General features: G+C 34.6%; 1 long non-coding RNA gene across 9 annotated transcripts; it reads left to right on the forward strand.

Annotated features, from left to right (window-relative positions):
- The first annotated feature begins 476 nt into the window (after positions 1 to 476).
- LOC103929379 lies at positions 477 to 3,778 on the forward strand. 9 transcript variants are annotated; one of them, XR_007257116.1, is made up of 8 exons: positions 485 to 623; positions 696 to 884; positions 1,050 to 1,156; positions 1,309 to 1,407; positions 1,592 to 1,648; positions 1,833 to 1,962; positions 2,071 to 2,138; positions 3,180 to 3,778. It is a non-coding gene; the product is annotated as an uncharacterized LOC103929379 (long non-coding RNA). The 9 variants fall into 9 exon arrangements; XR_007257120.1 differs by lacking the exon at positions 696 to 884 and having other exon boundaries at positions 477 to 623; XR_007257122.1 differs by having other exon boundaries at positions 516 to 884; positions 1,331 to 1,407; positions 1,509 to 1,648.
- The last annotated feature ends 950 nt before the right edge of the window (positions 3,779 to 4,728 follow it).

Raw genomic sequence — 4,728 nt, forward strand, 5'->3', positions numbered from 1 at the left:
ATTAATTACTACATATTTTCTACACTCACAATGTTTGCCAGCTCGCTATATAATCAACTTAAAATCAGTTAAATCCATCATGCAATGCATTTTCTTCCAATTTTTTGTGATGAACTAATAGATAATTGACTAAATAAACATCATGCAAAGTTTCAATAAAAATTTCCAAGTTTTTCTTACAATTTCCGTGGTTTTTATTCAATTTTTATCGATATCAATAATATCCCCATATTTCCATTGAAATTTCCGTGTTTTTGGACTTCTGATATTTCAAATATCATCGATATTGACTTAAACTCAGTTGATGAACACTGTTCATCAACAGTGATTTTACGTTTTAGCCCCTGTATTGCTGTTTGTTTGCCCTTTTATTTTTCAATCTTGAAAGTAAAATGGCAGTTTTATCCCTGTTGTACACGTGTGGGTATAATGGTCCTTGAGTTCCAGCTGTCGTTCGCCCTTTTCGAAAGCGTAAGGCCACGTGTTGGTCATCGCGGTAAGCTTTGCTATTGCTTCCAGTAGAGGTCTCTCGATCTCTCCAGCTCTCTCTTTGAAGAACCAAAAATCTCTTCAGTTCTCTCTCATTTCCAGCGTCCACCGCCACCACTCAGACGTCCCCAAAGGTAGATTTCTTTTCTCTTCCTTAGATTCGGAATCTTGAAAATCCTCGTCGATATCGTTTGATGTCTGCACAGCTATCGGCCAACCAAGCTCGCCCATTTGGGCTTCCACGCCCACCCAACAAAACCCCCAATAACAATCACAACAATCCACAGAAGGGTTATGGACACCACCATCGTGGGTCGTCTTAGAATCCGAGCAGAAAAACCCAGAAGTTTAAAAAACGAAAAAAAGACAAAAACCCTCGATTGAATCGGATACTGGTATGGTCCCTTACAGGAGGAAAAAACATCAATTTTCTTGCTTGAAAGTTTAGTTTTTGTTAATTTTTTTTCACAGATTGTAGTTTTTCTTTGTTGCATTTGTCAGTTGCCCTCAACAATGAATCACTTGCTAAACGTAATGTTTGTTTATTTGGGCATGTTTAGAGGTTTTGCTGCACTGTTTTTGTCATGAGCGCAAACAAGTCTTTCCATCAGGATGGCGTCCACTAAAGTCTTCAACTTGAACGCAAACGGGCATAAAACAAGTAGAGGTTGGTTGCCTGCAACCTAAATTCCCAATAGCTAGGGTTTAAATTTTATAAGTTTTGGATTTTTTAATTAAGCCGACCCTAAGTGGATAAAGCTTGGTTGTTGTTGTTGTTGATGGTTTTTTTAGTTAATTGTTTGGTTTGGTTGGTACTAGATAATGTGTGATTCTGATGAAGGGATTAACAAGTTACCAGATGAGGTTGTTGAGAAGGCTGCTCCGATTTCAAGACTCACCCTGTTCTCCTCTTGCAAGGTAATAATTGCATTAATTGTTATGGCAATTGGGTTTTCAAATTTGTGTTTTCAATATTATTTCTGTTGGAATATAATTTTTGTTGAACTGAATTTGTTCAGATATCTGAATACATCATAAATCTCATTGCTTAGTCCATAATTCATAAGACTCACCTGAAGGCTGCTTTTAACGATGTTCACAGTTGCGGTTCCATCAGCACTAGGCAGGTCATAAAGTGAATCCTCTGCAAATTCTGTTGGTAATGACTTCCAGTATATTCTATATCTTCTTGAACCTGAATTTGATTTTAGTACATTTACGCGCAAACGCACATACACACAATTACAAGTACTGCTCATACGATTTTGACACAAATATCAAATATGTAACTCATTATAAAGTGAATTACTAAAGTCTTTGAATGCATTATCCCTCCTATGAAGTCTCCAGGTAGGATCTGTATATCCATGTACCTTGGGAAAAACTGGCTCTAAAACCAACAGAGCATGCCTCGAGTTCCAACCAACATATCCTCGCACCAGTACGTCGGCCATTATGCCCATAAAGATTACGGTCAGTAATGCCATTAACATGGAACTTTATCTAGGAAATGAAAATGTATGGCCTATTTTATAAGCATTTCATATCTTTAGTTTTTATTTTTCATTTTTGAGTTACCAGATGAAGTAGAAATACATGGGAGAAATCTAGAAGAAGAAATGTAATAGAAGGACTGCACAAAATGAAGGGTAAAAACATTTTATTTATGTTGTTTTCATTCCTTCTTTATTTCTTGTTCCCACCATCCTTCTTCATCCCTTATTTTAGACGACCATGGTAGATATGCCTAAAAGGATTGAATATTCCACATGGTATGAGCCAACAAGGAGATTAGCATTAGAAGTACTTTTCATCATGGATAAAAGACAATTACAGTAAAAAGTTAACCATGAAAGTAAAGAGACCCTTGAAGGAGGAGAAGGGAAAAGTAAATATAAATTGGGAAAAAGAAAAGGAGTTATGTATAGTATATTCGCTCTACCAAATATCATTGTTGCTTTTTGCTTCTGCCATCTCTCTTTCTCTCTCTCTCTCCCTCTCTCTCTCTCTCTCTCTCTCTCTCTCTCTCTCTCTCTATATATATATATATATAAATATATATAATTTCTGTTTTTTTTCTCACTGTTTTTAGTATAATTTGCGTTCATTTTGCTGACGGTGTTTGACTTTTAGTTTTCATACTCAGAAAAAGAAGCATGTAAGAAAACCCTCACATGAATATCTCAAAATCTGGGTCATAATTCATGAATTTTGATGAATCGTGGGTCCAGAACCAATTATTATTTTAGTGTGAATTTGAACATGTCTTGATTAATTGAGGAGTTCTGGTAATTATTAGGCTACAATTTATTCATCAGATTTTAATAGGACAGAGAGGAAGCATACGAGTTTTTCCACCATCTTCTGCTTTATTGATAAACCCACAATCCTCAATACAAAACTTTCTGGGTTTAACTAGAATTTTCTTTTGAATATGTTCATGTGCCTATTACAACAAACTACGTATTAATTGAAGTTGTTGTTATTGATTGACTATTACAAGTTTTATCAGCCTCTTCATAGCATATACTATTCATTTGTTTAAGTTTTGTTACTCTGTCATTGTGCTGAAGCTAGTGGTTCACCACTTTGAGTTGGTATTATAAGTTGTGTGAACAAAGAATATATCAACTGTTGAGTTTGTGACATTATTTGCGCGTATTGAACTTTCTTTTTTGTGGACAATTTAGGAATACAAGTACTGGATTTGAGGTGTAGACGAGGAATTGGGGACAGAAGAATTAGGTACAGTGTTTCTAAGAAACGACCAAATGCATATTCCTCACTCACATAAAACCTCTGAACTTATATAATTAGTGTTGATTTACACGTGTGCTAAACATAATTTATAACTTTTTCTTACGTATTACACATAATCAGTTTGAGCATGATTGAACTGATTGGTTTGAGTTTGAGTGGCAACTTGGATTCATAAAGGCTGTAAAGTTTAGGAGCCTTTTTTGCTTAAATAAGGCAATACTATTCCAACTTATTTTCATTGTTATCATCTATTGTTCAAACCACAACCATATTTGTTCTCTCATTTGCACTAAGACTGTTATTCACGTACATTAACAACTTTCTGTATTTTCCAATTATGTAACAGACAAAACAAAACCTACATGTGAGAAGAAAGGAGAAAGCTCTACCTAAAGCAGAACCCTACCCATGGACACATTTTGTTACTCATGTAAATATTACTCCACCCTTGGTCAATTTTGTTCCTCATTGTAAATAAGATTATAAATAAATTTTCACATTTCTATAAAAAGTACTCCATCCCTGGAAACCTATGTTGTTCCTCGTTACAAGTATATGTTTACATTTAGGATTTTGACACGTTTTATACAACTTTAAAACCCGCAGCATCGTGTGGGCAACCTTGCTAGTTTATATATATACATCAGCCAACTAGATTTTAAACCTGATATGAGATCAGATTTAGTAAATCCTTTAAGCTTGTGGAAGACAACATGTACACATCTAACAATTTATTAGCAAATGGGTTGTTTTATTCACACCCGAAGTTTTGTTGACTACACCTCATATATATTTTTTAAATCAAAATTTATTTTAATACACCTCACATGTTTTCCAATGCTACCCTCCCACTCCCCACACGCTCTACTCAAACCCCACATCAAACTCTTCGTAAGTTCTACAAACTCGTTTTCTTCACAACGAAACTAGAATCAAGTATGAAACAAAAAATTTCCCCTATTCTCTATTCAATATATAACATTGTCATTCGATGGGGTTAAATAGCCATACCTTCCGCCAATCTTTTCGTTGATAACATTGTATTGTTCCTTCTCTGTCCGAATATATATGAATTCACATGCACTACTATTCAGTGTTATATCAATTTGTTCCTCTAGGTTGCACCTGCAAAGTAAAAAAATGTATTGCTGGTGTTAAACTGACCAGTTTCCTTTTCCTCTTTTCAATTCCAAAATTTCTCTTATCAGAGAATCAATCAAATTGAAGATCTGCAGAACAAGGATGAAAAATAATCTTTTTCCATCAACGTTTTGTGCTTCTAGTGGTTAGAGTTTTGTTATACAATGAAGGAGGTGAGTGACTTTGAGATCTTGAAGAAAAACAATCTTAGAATACATGTCTAAATTAACTTGGGATGTATTTAGAAAATAATTTTCATTTTTAAATTTTATTAGGCCTAAATGGTCATTTTATATTAGGTATATAAGCCACTTAACAATAAACTTTTATTTGGGGTGT

Source organism: the organism of the source record quoted next, unplaced genomic scaffold (genome assembly GCF_019419815.1).
Source record: "Pyrus x bretschneideri cultivar Hongxiangsu unplaced genomic scaffold, Pyrus_bretschneideri_v1 Contig16, whole genome shotgun sequence".
Classification (NCBI taxonomy): Eukaryota; Viridiplantae; Streptophyta; class Magnoliopsida; order Rosales; family Rosaceae; genus Pyrus; species Pyrus x bretschneideri.